General features: G+C 38.0%; 1 pseudogene; it reads right to left on the reverse strand.

Moving 5' to 3' along the window:
- The window catches only part of LOC132418975 (dnaJ homolog subfamily B member 6-like), a 96,617-nt pseudogene that overhangs the window by 45,903 nt on the left and 28,877 nt on the right, over positions 1-21,837 (reverse strand).

The raw sequence follows: 21,837 nt of genomic DNA on the forward strand, positions 1-21,837 counted from the left end.
AGATCAGCTCGATGCTTTGTGATGACCTAGAGGAGTGGGATAGGGAGGGTGGGAGGGAGGCTCTAGAGGGAGGGGATATGGGGATGTAAATATACATAAAGCTGATTCACTTTGCTGTATAGCAGAAACTAACACAATACTGTAAAGCAATTGTATTCCAATAAAGATGTTAAAAAAATAATAATAAAGCAAATTTGAAAACAAAACAAAAATCTTTGTTAAACATTTCTTACATCTTCTCGGTCTGTGCCTCCATTCTTTTTCCAAGATCCTGGATCACCTTTACTATCATTAGTATGAATTATTTTTCAGGTAGATTGCCTATCTCCACTTCACTTAGCTGTTCTTCTGGGGTTTTATCTTGTTCCTTCATCTGGACTACATTTCTCTACCGTCTCATTTTGTCCAACCTTCTGTGGGTTTTTCTCATGTGTTTTTATATAAATTTATTTAAAATTTTATTTGGGGCTGCATTGGGTCTTCGTTGCTGTGTGCAGGTTTTCTCTAGTTGTGGCAAGCTGGGGCTACTCTTCACTACTGTGAGCGGGCTTCTCATTGCAATGGCTTCTCTTGCTGCGGAGCACAGGCTTTAGGTGCACAGCTTCAGTGATTGTGGCACTTGGGCTCAGTAGTTGTGGCTCATGGGCTCTAGAGTGCAGGCTCAGTAGTTGTGGCACACAGACTTAGCTGTTCTGTGGCATGTGGGATCTTCCCAGACCAGGGATCAAACCTGTGTCCCCTGCCTTGGCAGGAGATTCTTAACCACTGCACCACCAGGGAAGTCCTAACCTTCTGTGTTTGTGATGTCCCTTCCACAGGCTGCAGGGTCATAGCTCCTCTTGCTTCTGGTGTCTGCCACCCGGGTGGGTAAAGTTGGTCCAGGGGCTTGTGCAGTCTTCCTGGTGGAAGGGACTGGTACCTGCCATTTCAAGGGGTGGGTTTAGAGGTGGCTGTGAGCTCAGTACAACTTTAGGCAGCCTGTCTGCTGATGGGTGGAGCTGTGTTCCCAGCCTGCTGGTTGATTGGCCTGAGGCATCCCAGCACTGGAGCCTGCAGGCCGTTGGGTGGGGCCATGTCTCAGTGCCAAAATGGTGACCTCCATGAGAGCTCACACCAATTAATATTTCCTGGGGCTTCTGCCACCAATGTCCTTGCCCCCACAGTGAGCCACAGCCGACACCTGCCTCCCCAGGAGATCCTCCAAGACCCGCCAGTAGGTCTAGCCCAGGTTCCTATGGAGTCACTGCTTTGTGCTGAGTCCCAGTGCACATGAAGCCTTGTGTGCGCCCTCTAAGAGTGGAGTCTGTTTCCCCCACTGCTATGCAGCTCCTGCACTCATGCCCTGCTAGCCTTCAAAGCCAAATGCTCTGGGGGCTTCTCCTCCCAATGTCAAACCCTCAGGCTGGGGGAGCCTGACGTAGGGCTCAGAACGCTCACTCCTGTGGGAGAACCTGATATATTTTCCAGTTTGTGGGTTGCCCACCTGGCAGGTATGGGATTTGATTATATCATGAAAGTGCCCCTCCTACCATCTCATTGTGGATTCTTCTTTGTCTCTGGATGTAAAATATATTTTTTCATAGGTTCCAGCCTTTTTTATTGATGGCTGTTCAGCAGTTAGTCGTGATTTTGGTGTTTTCATGACAGGAGGTGAGCACAAGTCCTTCTACTCTGCCATCTTGTCCAGAATGGAGGGGCTGCTTTTAGTTTGGATGATTGCTGCCTCTTTCCTCAGTGTGTGCTAGCCATTATCCCCTTGATATGGGGTGTGCAGGTCTGGTGGCCTGTGCACACTCCCAGGACAGCAGGGGCAGGGACTGGCATCTGACCATTAATTAATTTTCAAATGCTGAAACAACCTTGCATACCAATTATATATTCCATTTATTCATGATGCATAATTCTTTATACATTGTTGTATTTGATTTGCTAATATTTTGTTGAGAACTTTTATCTATGTTCATGAAAGATACTGGTCTGCAGTTTTCTTGTAATGCCTTTGTCTGATTTTCCTATTAGGGTAATGTTGGCCTCACAGAATAAGTTAGGAAACATTTTCTCTGCCTCTATCCTCTGAAAACGATTGTAGAGTATTGGGATGATTCCTTCCTTAAATGTCTTACAGAATTTACTAGTGAACCCATCTGGGCCTGGTGCTTTCTGTTTTGAAAGGTTATTAAATATTGATTCAATTTCCTTCATAGATATAGGACTAAGGAGCTTGTCTACTTTTTTAAATGTAACTTTTTCTATACTCATCTTTTTTCTTTTTTTGGCTGCACCATACACCTTGCAGGTTCTTAGTTCCCTGACAAGGGATTGATCCTGGGCCCCTGGCAGTGAGAGAACCAAGTCCCAACCACTGGACCACCAGGGAATTCCTGAGATTGTCTATTTTTATTGTGTAAGTTTTGGTAAACTGTGTCTTTTGAGGAATTGGTCCATTTCATTTAGATTATCAAATATGTGGGCACAGAATTGTTTATAGTATTCCTTTATTATCATTTCAGTGACCACAGGATCTGTAGTGATGTCCCATCTTTCATTTCTGATATGAGTAATTTGTGTTCTCTGTTTTATTTTTCTTAGTCTGTCTAGAGGCTTATGAATTTCATGGATCTTTTGAAAGAACCAACTTTTGGATTCATTTACTTTTTGTATTTCTTGTTTTCAGTTTTATTAATTTCTGCTCTGTTATTTTTCTTCTTTAGATTAATTTGCTTTTTTCTAGTTTCCTAAGGTAGAAATTTAGATTGAGTTTAGTTGTTTCTTGTTTTCTATAAATACATATCCGGTGCTATAAATTATTCTCTGAGCACTGCTTTCATTACATTCTACAAATTTTGGTAAGTAGAGTTTTCATTTTCATTTAATTAAAAATATTTAAAAATTTCACTTGATACTGCTTCTTTAACACATGTGTTATTTAGAAGTGTTTTTAATCTCAACACATTTGAGATTTTCCAGATATTTCTAATCAGGAAAATTATTGATTTGTAATCTCATTCCATTGCAGTCTGAGAGCATATATTGATTTTATTCTTTTAAATTTGTTAAGGTGTGTTTTATGGCCCAAAATGTTTTCCATTTTGCTGAATGTTCCATGTCAGCTTGAGAAGAATGTGTAATCTTAGTGTTGTTCAATGAAGTAGTCTATAGATATTCATTAGACCCAGCTGATTGATGGTGGTGTTGAGTTCAACTATGTCCTTACTGATTTTCTGCCTGCTGGATTTGTCCATTTCTGAAAGAGAGGTGTTGAAGTCTCTAACTAATAGATGGTTTCATCTATTTCTCTTTGTAGTTTGCATAGGTTTTGCCTCAAATAGTTTGATGTTCTGTTGGTAAGTGTATACACGTGAAGGACTGTTGTATCTTTTTGGAGAACTGACCCCTTTATCGTTATGTAATGACCTTCTTTATCCCTGACACCTTTAATTTCTTTGAAATCTCCTCCATCTGAAATTAATAGAGGTACTCCTACTCTCTTTTCACTAGTGTTAACATGATATATCTTTTCCACCCATTTACTTTTTTTTTTTTTTTTTTTTTTTTGCGGTACACGGGACTCTCACTGCTGTGGCCTCTCCTGCTGTGGAGCACAGGCTCTGGATGCACAGGCTCAGCAGCCATGGCTCACGGGACCAGCCGCTCCGCGGCATGTGGGATCTTCCCGGACTGTGGCACGAACCCATGTCCCCTGCATCAGCAGGCGGACTCTCAACCACTGTGCCACAAGGGAAGCCCACTCATTTACTTTTATCTGTATGTGTCTTTATAATTCACTTCTTTTAGGAAGCATATAGTTGGCTTTTGTTATCTGACCTACTCTGAACACTCCCAAATTTGTGCAATTAGAACACTGATGTTGAAAGTGATTATTGATATAGCTGGATTAATATCTACTATATTTGTTCCTGTTTTCTATTTGTTGCACTTTTTCTCTGTTCCTATTTTTGTCTTTTAATTTTTTTGGCCTTTTGTGGTTTTAACTGAGCATTTTATATGATTCCATTTTCTCCCCTTTATTAGCATATCAGTTAATACTTCTTTTGTAACTTTTTTTTAGTGCTTGCCACAATGCAATATACATTTACAATTAATTCAGGTCTGCTTTCAAACAACATTATATCACTTCCCGGTAGTGTGAGTACCTTTTAATAACAAAATACTCCTAATTCCTCCCTCCTGTACCTTATATCATTGCTTTCACTAATTTCACTTATATGTAAGTAAACATAAGCACAAACATATATGCATATGATATATAAAAGTACACATGATTGAATACAGTGTTATTATTAACAAACTATTACCTGTTAGATCAATTAATAATAAGAAAAAAAGTTTTTATTCACCTTCACTCATTCCTTCTTCAAGGCGCTTCGATACTTTATGTAGATCCGAGTTTCTAATCTTTATCACTTTCCTCCTCTCTAAGCACTTCTTTTAACGTTTCCTGAAAGGTCTACTGGCAAAAAATGGACCTTCAATTTTTGTTTGTCTGAGAAGGTCTTTATTTCTTCTTCACTTATGAAGGATAACTTTGCAAAGTACAGAACTCTAGTTTCCAGGTTTTTTTCTCTAACCACTTTAAATATTTCACTCCATGCTTTTCTTGCTATCATTTCTGAGAAGTCAGATGTGATTCTTATTTTTATTCCTCTATAAAGGTGTCCTCATTTCTTTTATAGTGTTTTTGATATTTAACATTTCTTTTGGTTCTTAGGATTTCCATCTCTCTGCTTACATTGCCCATCTGTTCCTACATGCTGTCTACGTCACCCACTAGAGTCCTTAACATAGTCCTCTCACTTCTTTCAGGATTTTTTTTTAGCTTTAATTTTCTGTAGTTTTTTAAAATGATATTCCTAGGTATAGTTTTTGGCCCATTTATCTTGGTGCTCTCTGAGCTTCCTGGATCTGTGCTGTGGTGTCTAACATTAATTTGGGGGAAAATTTCAGTCACTATTACTTCAAATATAACTTCTGTTCCTTTACTTCTTCTTCTTGTATTCCCATTACATGTATGTTACACTTCGTGGTTGTGCCACAGTTCTTCAATATTCTACTTTTTTCTTCAGTCTTTTGTTCCCTTTGCTTTTGGTTTTCAAGAATTCTATTACTATATCCTTGAGCTCAGAGATTCTTTCCTCAGCCTTGTTTAGTCTACTAAGGGGCCCATCAAAACCATTCTTCATTTCTGTTACAGTGTTTTTTATATTTATCACTTCTTTTGGTTCTTTCTTAGGATTTTCATCTCTCTACTTACACTGTCCGTCTCTTCTGGCATGCTGTCTACTTCACCCATTTAGAGCCCCTAGAATATTAATCATAGTTGTTTTAAATTCCAGGTCTGATAACTCCAATATACCTGCCATCTCTGGTTCTGGTCCTTGGTCTGCATCTTCAAATTGGGTTTTTTTTGCCTTTAGGTATGCCTTGTCGTTTTTTCTTGATAGCTGGACACGACATACAATGTAAAAGGAACTGCTATAACAAGGCTTTAGTAATGGGATGGTGAAGCGTGAGGGAAGGAGAAACATTCTACAGTCCTATAATTAGATTTCGATCTCTCAGTGACCGTAGTCTCTGGACTATGTAACTTCACAACAGCTTCTCAGTTTTATTCTTCTTGCCTTGGGTGGGACAGGATGGCTACAGTAAGCTGGAGTTGGGTATTCCCCTTCCCCAGGTTAAGTTAGGCTATGATAATACCCCAGCAGGTTAGGCTCTGGTTAAATAGTTGCCTCTGAGGTCAGGTCTTCTTAAGAACAGAGTACTCTGGCTTATTTCAAAATGATTCCCCTGTCTCTCCCCCTGACAGAAGTACAAGGGTATTTTTCTCCTGTATGTACTCCTGGAGGTAAATCTCACAATATTGTGGAGATCCCTCTATGACTGGGTTCCCAAGGAGTTTTTACCTCTCAGACTTGTCCACACTGAGGCTCCAGCAATTTAACTTACAGTTCAGGTTTTCCTATCCTGGCACTGGTTCCTGCAGTGGTTTCTGCTCCTCTACTACAGTAAGCCATGATTCCCTGTATTCACCTGTCTCTTCTCTCCAATCTTGTGGGCAATAGTTTGCCCTGTGTCCTCTCCTCTTTTACAGATACAAGCAGCACTGGTGATTTTTCAGTCTGTTTAGTTTTTTACTTATCTTTTGGATGGAGTGGCTCCAAGCTCCTTACATGTGGAACTAGAAACCTCACTTCTTTTGAAGTCTACTAGTGATCAGTCACTGCATATCAGGTATTCAGTTTACATGCAAAAATGTAGTTATGTTGCCTCCTTGTCTTCCAGGGATGAACCCATACAACATCTTCGAAAATACATAATCAAAAAAGGAAATGGCCAAGAAAAAAAAATAGAAGTGCAGTAAGAAAAGTGTTAATACTGACGGGAAATTTGAAATTAATGTAAACATAGTTATAACATAATTGGCTGACCATGGAAATGTTGACAATATCATTTGAGATGTTTAGATATGCACCTGTAGTAACTTACCAGTACAAATGAGAACAGTGACTGTGCTGAAAAGGATGAAGATGTCCAATAGGGAATGACATACCAGCAAAAAATTTTATATTAAAGAAACTTTCAGAAATATTTCATGACATTGAAAGCATGAAAGATGAAATGCTGGATGGAAATCCATATTTAGAAAGAAGAATGACAATTCAGCAAACTATAGAAAAGATGTTCATTCCTAATATACAAATTATACGAGAAGAAAGTAAGCACTGTTAAATCTACTATTGATAATTTTTATAATGAAATAAAACACTCTAATTTTAAATGTTTCTAACATTTCATATTAAAATATAGTAAATAACTGTTAGCTTAACTAATGCTTTAAATTTCCTATACATTTGTGATTGACAGTAAGAATTTTTAATGTTTTGACAAAAAACTTTTTAGGTAATGGAGCAACAGTAATTTTTCCATTAATTAATACTGCTTTCAGGTAGCAGTCATTTTTACAGTCTCACAATACTATGTAAAGCAAGATTTGCCTATATTTCATGGGATTTTTTGGGGGGTGGGGTGCCACTGTAAATGGTACTGTTAATTAAATTTTGATTTCCAAATATTCACAGCTAGTATACTGAAATGCATGCCCTTTATTGTTTTTTATTGCCTTATGGTATTGGGTTGAACTTCCAGTGCAAAACTGAATAATCATGGTGAAATCTAACATACTTGCCTACTTCCTGTTCACAGAAGGGGAAACCATTAAGTCTTTAATGGTTGATACTGATGTTACTATCAATGTTTAGGAGATTCAATTTATCACATTAATGAGGTTGCCTTCTATTCCAAATTTGCTAAGCATTTTTTTGTTATGAATAGGTTTTAAATTATGTCAAATGCTTTTTCTTTTTGTACATATTGAGATAACATGTTTTCTTTTTTAGTTACATGATTGACTTCCAAATGTTGAATTACTCTTTCAGTTCTGAACCGGACCATTTTCAAATACACCCAGAGCATTCTGTTCTCCTTAAAAAAGGCACACTGTCAAGGGAAACATTTTATCACAGTCAAACAGACCTCGGGTAAGGGAAATCCCAACTTCTGTTCCCTACAGCCTTTGACATAGAGGAAAGAAAATACCCAACTCCAGTCCCTTTGAGCCTCTGACAGAAAAAAGGGAAGTACCCAAATCCAGCCCTTTCTAGCCTTCCTGTCTCACCTCAAGTGGGAAAAACCCAAGAATCACTTGGTAGGGTCACAGACAAGGGGCACAGGCTCACTAAAAGACTGAGACTTAATCACAGGGATATAAATGCTACTCCTCTCCCCACATACCTTACCAACATATTAACAGAGCTCCTCTTTCCACTTTTCAGAGTTCTCCTTGGGTTGCCTCTTAAGTTATTTCCAGGGATTACAGTGTACTTAAGAGTGGAGGAACAGGGAGAAATGTATCTATGTCACACTTTCTGAAACAGAAGTCCTGGTGCCTGTTTTTATAAATAAAGTTTTACTGGAAAACAGTCACACTCATTCATTTATTAATTGTCTAAGGTGACTTCTGTGCTACAATGGCAGAGTTAAGTAGTGTGAAAGACCAGGACTTGAAAAGCATAAAACACCTTCGATTTGGTCCTTAAACTTTCTGACCCCTGTGTTAGAGGGCATTATGGTAAAGCCCCAAATACAACAGCAACAAAAAGGATAAAATATTATGAATAAGCAGGTCAAAAACTGTTTAAAATATATATAAAGATAACCATAAAATACACATTAAAAATTCAAAAAGAGCCTTAAATAAATAAAAAGACATCCCTTGTTTTTGGATTAGGATGTCCCAAGATCTTCAAGACAACACTTATAAGTTTATAAATTTTATAAACATAATTTTATAAATTTAATAAAATCCTCCCCCCAAAATCCCCAAAAATTAGTTTTACAGAGCTACACAAATTGATCCTGAAGTTCAACTGGAAAAATAAACCCACATAAATTTCTAGGAAAACACTGAAGAAAAAAAAAGCTCCATGAGTGAACTAACCTGACAAGTTATTATAATATACTATAAAGCCTATATAATCAGGAGTGTGGTACTAGCCCCTGAATAGAGAGGTCAATGGAAAGGAACAGAAAAGTCCAGAAAACAGACCCAACTATATGTAAAAGCTTACTACATCACAGTCCTTTTGCAGTTAATAATGTATTGCTTCACAATATCTTGCAATGTTATAAGCTCATAGTCCCGTTCTTTATTTTACTTTTTTATATATAATACATACATGTATGTTATAGACCTAATACAACGATGTTACAATTTTAATTTTTAATAAGGTATTTGCTTTATAAAGCTATGAAGACAGAAAAGGCCAAAAAAAAAAAAAAACAAACTTTGCATTTACCCTGATATTTAGCAGTTCTAATGCCCTTCATTCTTTTCTGAGGATCCAAGTTTTCAAGAAGTTTCATTTACTTCTGTCTTAAGTACTTCTTTATCTTGTGGTGTAATACAGATCCATTTGTAACAAATACTCTTAGTTTTCTTTTATTGAAAATGCCTTTATTCCATCTTCATTTTTGAGTATTTTCACTGGATATACCTTAAGGATTGACAGGTTTGTTTCTTTTTTTTTTTTTCGCTCACAACTTTAAAGGTGCTGTTCCATGCAGTTTGGCTGAAATGGTTTCTGATGAGAAGTCAGAAAGTAATATGATCATTATGCCCATGTATATGTCATTTTTGTGTTGCTAAGCTTACACTTTTTGTTTGGCTTCAGACACTTTAATTATGATGTGCCTAAGGTGGCCTTCTTTACCTTTATCATGCTTCATATTTAGCATTTTCTGTCTGCAAATTTTTACATTTAATGGAGTTTGAGAATTTTTCATTTAAAAAATGTTTTTCCCTATTTGTCTCTTTCATCTCTTCTGATATCCCAATTACACATATGTTTGACTGATGTGATCTAACAGGTTTCCGTGGCTCTGTTCAGTTTTTCTCATTCTTTTTTTTACTCGTTTCCTCACCTAAGATAATTTTTATTGATCTGGCTCCAAGCTCACTTACTCTTTCTTCTGTCACGTCTATACACATACAGAAGTTAAATCTCCTCAATGAACTCTGCACTTCAGAAATTACATTGTTGTTTTCCAGCATTTCCATTTATTTCCTTTTCATGAGCTCCTTGTGGAGAGTTTCCATTTTTCTACTGAGATTTTCATGCATTGTAAATATGTTGTTTCAACCTGTGGACACGGCAGGGGGAAGGAGGGCTGGGATGAATTGGGAGACTGGGATTGACATACATATGCTGCTAGGTATGAAACAGATAACTAGTAAGGACCTGCTGTATAGCACAGGGAAATCTACTCAGTGCTCTGTAGCAATCTGGATGGGAGGGAAATCCAAAAGGGGGGGGGATATGTGTATACATATGGCTGGTTCACTTCGCTGTGCATCAGGAGCTAGCACAACATTGTAAAGCAACTATACACCAATAAAAATAAATAAATATTTAAAAAAGAAAATATGTTGTTTCACTTCATTGAGAATAAAAATGCCCACTTTAAAATTCTCAAATGCTAGTTTACAATTTTGGTTTACCTTAGAGTTGGAATTCGGTTCTTCATAAGAATGAACATTGTAATTCATAGGAAGACCACTATAAAAATAATGTACAAAACATAAGCTAAATAGTAAATAGGAAAACTAAAATGAAATTCTAAAACAATTCAACTGCTCCCAGAAAAGCAAGAAAGGAGGAACAAAGAAACTAATAATGGAGGAAACAAATAGAAAGCCAAAAAATAAAATGGCAGACCCCAGCAGAGACTCGGCAATAATTCCAATAAATGTTAATGGAATAAATGCTCCACTTAAAAGGCAGAGACTGTTAAAAATCAATTTAAAAACTAACATAAACTAAATATGAAATACAGAGGTGAACTTTAAATATAAAACACAAATAGACTGAAATGGGTGGAAAAACAATATCAGAAGGAAATGATAAGCATAAGTTCACTAAAATAGTTGCATTAATAGTAGATAAAACAGATTTAAAAACAAAACTTATTACTGGAAATCAAGAAGGACTAAGACTAAAAAAAGTACTGATTCAACAATACACAATAATCATAAACGTATTTGCACTCAGTAACAGAATACATGAACTACATCAAAATACATGAACTAAAGACTGACAAAATAAAAGGTAATTCTACACTCATGGTTGCTAATTTTAAACCTCTGTCAGCAATTCACAGACATAAAAAAAAAATTCAGGAATGCATACATGCATAAAAGATATGAACAACGTTATCAATCACCTAGATTCAATTGATACTGTTAGATAATACAACAAAAATGACATAACACACATTATTTTCAATTGCACAAGGTAGGTTTACCAAGAGGGACAATATGCTGGACCATAATACAGTACAAGTATAAATAAAAACATTAAGATTGGCTTCCCTGGTGACACAGTGGTTAAGAATCCACCTGCTAATGCTGGGGACATGGGTTTGAGCCCCGGTCTGGGAAGATCCCAAATGCCATGGAGCAACTAAGCCCGTGCACCACAGCTACTGAGCCTGTGCTCTGGAGCCCGCAAGCCACAACTACTGAAGCCCACAGGCCTAGAGCCCATGCTCTGCAACAAAGAGAAGCCACCACAATGAGAAGCCCACGCACCACAACAAAGAGTAATCCCCCACTCGCTGCAACAAGAGGAAGCCTGCGTGTGCAGCAACAAAGACCTAATGCAGCCAAAAATAAACTAATTAAATTAAAAAAAAACAAGTTAAAACATTAAGATTGTAAAGAATATGTTCTTTAACCACAACAGAATTAAACACAAACCATAAGGTAACTAGGAAGCCCCCAAATACTTAGAAATTAAACATTCCTTTAAATGAACATTGACTCAGTCAAAAAACTACTAACAAAAAAAGAAAGATCAGATGACATTTTGTACTGAATAATAATGAAAATATGTTTTAAATCTGTGAGATGCAGCTAAATAGAGAAATTTATGACTTTAAATGTCTATGTTAGAAAAGAAGGAAGGTCTTGGGACTTCTCTGGTGGTGCAGTGGTTAAGAATCTGCCTGCCATATACCCTGAGAAAACCATAATTCAAAAAGAGTCATGTACCACAATGTTCACTGCAGTTCTATTTACAATAGCCAGGACATGGAAGCAACCTAAGTGTCCATAAACTGGTGAATGGATAAAGAAGATGTGGCACATATATACAATGGAATATTACTCAGCCATAAAAAGAAACGAAATTGAGTTATTTGTAGTGAGGTGGATGGACCTAGAGTCTGTCATACAGAGTGAAGTAAGTCAGAAAGAGAAAAACAAATACCGTATACTAACACATATATATGGAATCTAAAAAACAAACAAAAAATGGTCATGAAAAGCCTAGGGGCAAGATGGCAATAAAGACGCAGACCTACTAGAGAATGGACTTGAGGATACGGTGAGAGGGGAAGGGTAAGCTGTGACAAAGTGAGAGGGTGGCACGCACATATATACACTACCAAACGTAAAATAGCTAGTGGGAAGCAGGTGCATAGCACAGGGAGATCAGCTCAGTGTTTTGTGATCACCTAGAGGGGTGGGATAGGGAGGGTGAGAGGGAGAGAAACGCAAGAGGGAAGAGATATGGGGATATATGTATATGTATAACTGATTCACTTTGTTATAAAGCAGAAACTAACACCCCATTGTAAAGCAATTATACTCCAATAAAGATGTTAAAAAAAAAAAAAAGAATCCGCCTGCCAATGCAGGGGACATGGGTTTGATCCCTCGTCTGGGAAGATATCCCACATGCTGCAGAGCAACTAAGCCATTGCACCACAACTACTGAGCCTGTGCTCTAAAGCCCACGAGCCACCACTACTGAGCCTGCGTGCCATACTGCTGATGCCCGTGTACCCTAGAGCCCATGTGCGGCAACTACTGAGCCCGCATGTGGCAACTACTAAAGCCTGCATGCCTAGAGCCTGTGCTCTGCAACAAGAGAAGCCAGCGTACTGCAACGAAGAGTAACCCCCACTCGCTGCAACTAGAGAAAGCCCACGTGTACCAATGAAGACCCAACGCAGCCAAAAAAAAGAAGGAAGGTCTCAAATCAATGATCTAAGCCAGTGGGGGGGGGGGGGTTCACTGATTTACAGCCCCCAGGCCTGTGTTGTCTTTGTAAATAATGTTTTACCAGAACACAGCCACATCCATTCACTTAAATTATCTATGGCCGACTTCTGCCACAACAGCAGCACTGAGCAATTGTGAGAGGCCATACGGTCCATAAAGCTAAAATACTATGCTGCCCTTTAACAAAAACTTTGCCTACACCTGACCTAAACTTCTACCTTATGAAAGCAGGAAAGGAAGACAAGTTAAACTCAAAGCAAGCAAAAGGAAATTATAAAGGTAAGAGCAGAAATCACTGAAATAAAAAACTGAAAAATAGAGAAAACAAAAAAATCTCAAAACTGATAAATTAGATAGATAAAGAAAGGAATAAAACTAATTTCTAATATCAGGAATTAAATAAGGAACATCACTACAGATGCTTCATACATTCAAAAAATAAAAAAGGAATATTATGAATTGATATGGAGTAGGTTCCAAAAAGTAGTATTAAAAGGAAAACTCAAAATACAATATGTTAAAGAACAAATATATCATGCTACCTATTGTGTGAGAAGGGAAAATAAGAAAACATATATCTGTGTCAGCAGAATAAACCAGAAAACAATGAACTGAGTCATCAATAAGGGATGGGGAAGCAAATGAGGTAGAATGGATATAGGAGAGAATGACACTTCTCTGAGTGTAATCTTTTGTACACTTTTTAACTTATTAAAGCATATTACTACTCTAAATATTCAAAAAATAAAATTATATCAGTAAGAACGTGATGGAAGGAAAACTAAAACTAAACAAATGAACATAGTTACATTCTGTGTTTACACCATAACCATATGGAGAGAAGAAAAGGAAGCAAATGGGATGGGAAAAAGAGAAAGAGGAAGGGGCAGGGAAATAGGCAAGGAAAGGGGAAGAATGGAAAGAAGGGAGGGAGGGAAGAAGAAAGGATGCATTCAAGTATCTTATAAACACAATATCTGACAGTATACCCTCAGTCTTGGGGGATGCGGGGGTGTCAGGGGGCGAGGAGCAGTAGTGAAAATAAACCCTTAACTATTCTTAGTGGGTTTGTTTATTGGCTTTTGGGTGAAGCAATTTTGAAAATACTTTAGATACATTGTAAGACCGCACAATTGCGTAAATATTTTTGATGTTACTGGGAGCCAGTTTTCCCACTGTGCATAGAAGGAAGAGATAATTATAGAATGGGGAAAATCAAGAAAGAACACTATAGGGATGGATTAGAACTGAAGGTACAGTATGAACCCACACAGAAATAAAATATGTATATGTTTAGTATATATATATATCTGTGTATCTGTGTATATATATGTATGTACTTCCTAGCTCTGTAGGAAGGGCTAACAAGAAAAGAGCTCAGGAGCAATGAGCAACCAAGCACCGAGATCTTGGTTTGTAAATACTATTCCTCCACTAAAAGGAGCCAAGGCTCCTAGAAGAAAGAGACAATTGCAGGATGAGGCAGGATAGGTATGAGTCTTATGATGACAAAAGTAAGGAAATGTTCAAATAAATGTTGGGGACATATTACAAGCACATAAGAAACAGTTTTAAGGGGCTCCCATGGGCCATGTCTAGAACATTTTGAGCAAAAAAATAATTAAGAAACAAAATGAATTATTAACCATTGAAAAAAGCTAAGAATTTCAATCCCTCATAATAATAAATAAATCAGAGAGAAGGTAGGTCTTGTGCTTATAGTATTATGCTGAGGCTTGACTGGTAAATCTGGAGGAAGTACTAGAGTTGCAAAACATTCACAGTAAAGAATGGGCAAGGATAAAGGCTAAGTCCAGGGGGATATTTTGATAGGGTGCAAGATATTTTCATGATCTCAAAATATCTCACTACACTGTGATGGAATCATCAACAATGTGAATATTCTGGTTGCCATACTGTACTACAGTTTTACAAGGTTCTGGAAATGCTGCAGATTAAAGAAGGCTACAAAGACATGACGACTAAGTATAATATATTTTTTGGTATAAAAAACATAACATAAAATTTATTATTTCAGCCATTTAAAAATGTACAATTCAGTGACATTAAGTACATTCACATTTTTGGCCAACCATCACCACCATCCATCTCATCATCCCAAACTGAAACACTGCACCAATTAAACAATGATTCTTATTCTCCCTCACCAGCCCCCCACCCCCAGACCACTATGCTACCTTCTGTATCTATAAATCTGACTATTCTACGTACCACAAATAAGTAGAATCATACAGTATTTGCCATTTTGTGGCTGGCTCGTTTCACTTAGCATAATATTTTCAAGGTTTATCCATGTTGTAGTATGTATCAGAATTTCATTCCTTTTTAAGACTAATATTCCATTGTATGTATACATGATATTTTGTTTTATCCATTCACCTGTTGATGAATTTTTAGGTTGTTTCAACCTTTTGGCTATTGTGAATAATGCTGCTATGAATATTGGTGTGCAAATACCTGTCTCTGCTTTCACTTATTCTGAAACTATATCTAGAAGTGAAATTGCTGGATCATATGGCAATTCTGCTTAATTTTTTAAGGAACTGCCATATAGTTTTCTACAGTAGCTGTACCATTTCACATTCCCAACAGAAATGTCCTGTTTTGCATTATACCCCCATGTTTGTTTCCTGTTTTCGAGATTCCACGTTGCTCTCTTGTAATTAACTGCCTTGTTTTGGTGTGACACAGCCTCCATTTGCTTTCTGAGAAAGGGTGTGTAAGAGATACAATTTTTTTGAACTTGTGTGTCTGAAAATGAGCTGTTTTGCTCTCACACTTGATTATTTGGTTGAGTATAACATTCTAGGTTAAAAATATTTTCAAATTGTTTACTTCATTATCCTTCAGCTTCCAGTGTTTTTACTGGCAAGTTCAAAGATATATTTATTCTTGTTCTTTTCATGCAACATGGTTCCCCCCTGCACCCCCCATGCAAGTTATTATGATCTTCTTTTGATTCTCATTGTTCTGAAATGTCACAATTATGTCCCTTGCTGTTGGTCTTTCTTTTCCACTATGCTGGGCACTTAGTGCGCTGATACAGTTTGAAAATGCACATCTGACATTTCTGAGAAAATTTTAAAAATTATTTTAATATTTTCCTTTCCTCCATATTCTCTGCTCTCTCTCCTTTATTTGGATGTTAGATATCCTGTTCTAATCCACTAATTTTCTTAACTTTTCTCTCTTATTTTCATAGCTTTGTCTTTTTGTTCTACTATCTGGGACATTTCCTTGGTTTATCTTTCAATCCACTTATGGACTTTTTCATTTATGTTATCATGTTTTTAATTTCTAAGAGCTCATTTTGGTCCTTTAAATATTCCTTTACATGGCTTTTTTTTTTTGGCTGAGCTGGGTCTTTGTTGCTGCGTGCGCGCTTTCTCTAGTTGCAGCGAGCGGGGGCTACTCTTCGTTGCAGTGCACGGGCTTCTCATTGCGGTGGCTATGCTTGTTGCGGAGCAAGGGCCCTAGAGTGCGTGGGCTTCAGTAGTTGCGGCACACGGGCTTAGTTGCTCTGTGGCATGTGGGATTTTCCCGGACCAGGGATCAAACCTGTGTCCCCTGCATGGGAAAGTGGATTCTTAACCACTGCGCCACCTGGGAAGTCCTGGCATTTTATTGTTTCATGGATGCAAAGTTTTCTCTCATCTCTCTAAAGGAATTTATTATAATTAAAACATTTTCTTCTGTTCTCTGCATTGTTTGTTTGTCTTTAATTCCTTGCTGTTGGTTTGTTCATTTTGGTCTCTGCCTTTCTGCTTAAAGATTTTCTTCAAATGTGGAGTGATCCATGGTTGTCTGTTCATATCTAAGGGACTGGAATGAAAAGCTGATTGGAAGTTTTAGGTATATAGGTGGGGCTTGTTAATCTTTGTTCTTCATGGTAGAATGACATGGTTGGGTCATTTCAATGGAGATTCCCAACTGTAAATACTGGTCTGATTTCTTCAGCTGGTCAATTTACTCTGAGAGAACTCCAGCATTCTCTTGGCTGTCAGCAAAGTCTATGCTTTCTTCATGGCACTACCTTGTATAGTTAAACGCTAAAACAAAGTTTTTAGTCTGACTGTTGTAAGAGTTCAGGCAAGGTAGGGATCAATGAGTGGCAGCAACGTTGGGGGAATCTTAATAAATGATGTGTGACGTGGGATAAGCCCTTCCTAGGAAAATAAACTGGCACACCTAAGTATAATATTTATCTCTAGGCTGGATCCAGGACTACATGGGGTAAAAATGCTATAAAGAACATTGTTATGAAATATGAAGGATAGTTTAGACAAATGAGGTAGACAAATGTATTATGGTTATAAAAAAAAAACAAAAACAACCCTATTCTTAGAAAGTATCCACTGAAGTATTTAGGGGTAAAGGGCCAAATGTTCTAGAAAAAAAAACTATTTATACAGAGTGAAGAGGGAGGAGCACAAAAGGTAAAACTAGTAGTGGAAAATGTAAACAATAGACAAATCTTGATAAGAGAATACATGTGTTCCTTATATTATTTTGGTAAGTTTCCATAAGTTTAAAAATATTTTTGAATGAAAAATTTTTAAAAAAGGAATGACATCCATAACATTTCTTAAAAACTACTGTAAATTTTTATCCAGAATATTAAAAACAATACTGTCGCAAATCAATTAACAAAATTAAAAGACAAAACAACCCAATAGATAACAGTAAATGATGTGAAAAGAAACTTAAGAAAAGGAAACCAGAATCATTAATAAGCCTATGAAACGATCTTCAACATTACCAATAATTAGTGAAACGCAAATTAAAGCACAAGATATAATTTCATATCCATCATGTTGGCAAATTTTTTAAAGAAATAATAACAAAAGTGCTGAAAAGCATAAGCAGGGGGGAAAAGGGATAAGGAGAGGAAAGAAAATGTTACTGAGAAACAAATATTCTCATACTCTTTGGTGAGAGCGTAAATTGGAACAATCACTCTGGAGAGTAACACATATTTCACTTTACATACACATAACTTCACTTTAATAAAAACACTAAAGAAATTCTCATATGTGCGTAAGAAGTCCTCTAAAGATTTTACTGCAGCTTTGTATTTAATAGTAAATAACTGGAAACAACCTAAACATCCATCAATAGGCTAACAGATCCATTGTATTTTCACCAAGTGGACTATGGTACAGTAATTGAAATGAATTGGCTAGATTAATATATTTATCAATATAGATAAATCCCAGGGTAAGATATTAAAAATACTTAACAACTAGTATGGCACCAACCAGAAAAGACATTGTAAATAACTACTATGGCTATACCACTCCATAGTGGCTGAATATCCCGTATCTCAAAAATGAGTGAAAAAAACCAAAGTTGTAGAATACATAAAATATGATAGAATTTTAATAAAGTTTAATAGCATGGAAAAACCATTACTATATAACTAAGCAGTAAAAGTATTTAAAAAAACACATGGTAAGGATATACAACTTCAGAATAGGACTTACTTGTGGCATGTGATGAAGAGGGGGGCTTCAACTGTACTGTTTAAAGTTTTTAAAAATCTGAAACAAATATAACATTTAAGATCTGTTAAAGCAGGGTAGTAGTAACAAGCACTCAGTTTCTCATTGCCAATATATTCCGTTTGAAATATTTCATTTAAAAAATTTAGATGACTTACTTTCAGGAGAACCAGAGGATAGAAAAGAGACTCCACTCTTAAAGGGCACACCCCAAATCTCACACACTCTGAGACCCTGGGAAGAAGCAGTAATTTGAAAGAAGCCTGGATCAGACCCTCCTGCTGATCTTGGAGAGGCTCTACGAGAGGCAGGAGGCAACTGGAGCTCACCCTGAGGACACAGATGCTGGCAGCAGCCATTTTGGGGAGCTCATTCTATCAGGAGGATACTGGTGCTGGAAAACGCCATTTTGGAATCTTCCCTCTAGCTTATTAGGGATGGAACTGGCCCCACCCACCAGCCTGTCGGCATCAGTTCTGGGATGCTTTAGGTCAAGCAGCTACTCACATGGGAACACAGACCCACCCACCAGCAGACCAGCTGCCTTAGGACCCCTTGAGCACCAGCCACCCTCAGACATGGGCTACCACCAATGCACCAGCACTAGCCCAGGGACCTCTGAGGGCCTACAGGCAGCCATTAAGACCCAGCCCGCCTACCAGTGGGCAGACACCAACTCTGGGACCCCCAGGGCCCTGCAGCCAGAGACATCAGGACCTGGCTCTGCCTACCAGCAGGCTGGCATTAGCCCCAGGACACCCTGGGCCCTGGCTGCACATACCAGTGGGTGGGCACCAACCCCGGAACCCCCTTGACCCTGGTGGTGCCCACCAGTGGGCAGACACCAGCGCTAGGACCACCACAGACCCATGGTCTACCAATGTCAAGACCCACCACACCTACCAGGAGGCTGGTGTCAACCCAGGGACCCCCTAGGTCCCAGCCCCATCCACCAGAGGGGCTGACATCAGCTCCAGGATTCCCCAGGGCCCTGCAGTCAAAAACCTTGGGACCCAGCTCTGCCCACCAATGGACTGGCACTAGTCCCAGGATTCCTGGGACCTGGCCCCGCCCACCAGCAGGCCAACACCAGCTCTGAGACACTGTGGACCCCTCAGTCAGCTGCCCTAGGATCCAGCCTGCTCACCAGCTGGCTGACACCAGGTTTGGGACACCCTGGGCTCTTCAATAGATGAATGGATAAAGAAGATGTGGGATACACACACACACACACACACACACACACACACACACACACACACAGTGGAATATTACTTAGCCATAAAAAAGAATGAAATCTTGACCTAGAGAATATTATTCTAAGTGAAATCTAAAAACCAAAACAAATGAACAAACATAATACAGAAACATAAATACAGAGAACAGATGGTTGCCAGAGGGGAGGGAGTGAGAGGAGAGAAATCAGTGAGGGGGATTAAGAGTTGCACGATAAATGAGTCACTGCTATAAAATGTACAGTGTGGGAAATATAGCCAATAATTATGTAATATCTTTGAATGGTGATAGATGGTAACTAGATTTATCGTGAAGATCATTTTGAAATATACAGAAATATCAAATCAGTATGTTGTACAACAGGAACTAACATAGTACTGTGGGTCAATTATACTTCAAAAACAAAGTAACTCATAGAAAAATGCATCAGATTTGTGGTTACGAGAGATGGGTGGAGGGGGTGGGGTTTGGATGAAGACAGTCAAAAGTTACAAACTTCTCGTTATAAGATAAATAAGTACTAGGGATGTAATGTACAACATGATAAATTAACAGTGATGTATGTTATGGATAGAAGTTGTTAAGAGTAAATCCTAAGAGTCCTCATCACAAGAAAAAATTTTTTTTCTATTTCTTTAATTTTACATCTATATGAAATATGGATATTCACTAAACTTATTGTGGTAATCATTTAATGATGCATGTTAAGTCTAATCATTATGTTGTATGCCTTAAACTTATACAGTGCTATATGTCCATTATATCTCAATAAAACTAAAATAAAAATGTACAAAAAATAAAATTAAAAAGAAAAATATAAGTAGATTAAAAACATAGTTACCAACAATTTCATTAACCTAGGATTAAATCACAAAGTGGCTGCTAAGGAGTGGTGAACTTGTAAGGCCAGCAGGTCCAGGGAAGGGCCCAGGGAGCCAGACGGAACCCCCGCCAAAGTGGTTGATACAACCGACGACACCTGACATTGCAGGCCCAGGACTTCCCACTCGGCCCCGGTCTTCCCGCTCCCCAAGGGGCAGAACCAACGGCTCTGAGGCTGATGCAACCGACACCTGACATTGCCACAACACCCGAGAGATTACCAAAAAAGGGCTGCCTCACACAGCAAGCGCCTCCCCTGCGTCCACCCCTATAAATTTTGTTCGTGCCTGCACCCGCGCGCGACTTCTCTGGCCCCTTTCTCTCGGACCAGTGAACCTCGCCCGGGAGCGTTCCTAAATAAAGCTTGTTTAAGCTCTCCTCCGTTTTTGGTGCCGTTGCTTACAGAACTGACTGGAAAGGGGCACAAGGAAACTTTCACAGGTGATGGAAATGGAAGGGTTACAATGCTTTAGGGGTGCAAAATTTGCCACCCCAAAATGTTTCTCTTTGGCATGAGGATTAATTTAGGCTGATTATTTTTAAATAACAGAAGACTCTGGAAGACTGTCATTATACTTACCCTGAAACTATCTAAAGAATTTAGATCAAGGGCCTGTTCCTGGAATAGAGCTATCACCAAAGAGATCTGCAAATAATATGAACTAGCTGTGGTGGGAGGAAACTTAGCAGGGCCTAGAGATCAAGAGTCCACTCTGTGTCAGGTTGTCTCTGCATTTATATACCAGACCCTTGCTTTTCCATCTCCATGTGAATTGCCTTCCTTCCCTTTGAAGTCCCAAACCACTACCCCCAACACCCTCTTTTGTCTTTAGCTAAAGATGGTATTTAAGGTGAAGGCTTCAGCCATTTTGGCAAGTTACTCAACATTCCTGGGTCTGCCCCATGTATACATGTTATTAAACTTTTGTTTGATTTTTCTTCTGTTAATCTCCTGTAAATCATGTCAATCTAATTACTAGACCAGCCAGAGGTCTAGTAAGGATAGAGGAAAGGCTTCCTGTAAGGATAGAGGAAAATTTCTTTCTTCCCGATAATGCATTTTAATATATGTGAACTATACCTCAAAGTTTTAAAATGGGATTATATGAGCTTTTATTTTAAATAGTTCAATTTTATTTTACTTGTTTTAAAGAGGAGAGAAAGAAAAATGACAGTGAAGGACTTGCTGAATTGCACATGCTATTTCACAAGAAATATAACTTACAAAATGACACCCTAATTTTTTTTTGGATGAAAAATCATTAGCATGTAAAACATTATATATATTCTTACCACATGTTAATTTTAAAGTATTGACACCATACAATGAAGAATGAGAATAAAAGAATGAGGATAATTACTTCTACAACTCATAAAATGACAAATTTCTGTGGCTGGTGTATTTCTACTTTCAGGGCTTATAACACATTTTGTTGTGTAACCTTACTCCCTCAGTTTTTCCTCTAGTTCAACATTTACCATGGATTCAATGTTTACCACCAGCCCTTTTATAACAGTTAATTCTATTCCTGTAATTGACAAAAAATTAATCAA

The sequence above is a fragment of the Delphinus delphis genome, chromosome X (genome assembly GCF_949987515.2).
Source record: "Delphinus delphis chromosome X, mDelDel1.2, whole genome shotgun sequence".
Taxonomy (NCBI): domain Eukaryota; kingdom Metazoa; phylum Chordata; class Mammalia; order Artiodactyla; family Delphinidae; genus Delphinus; species Delphinus delphis.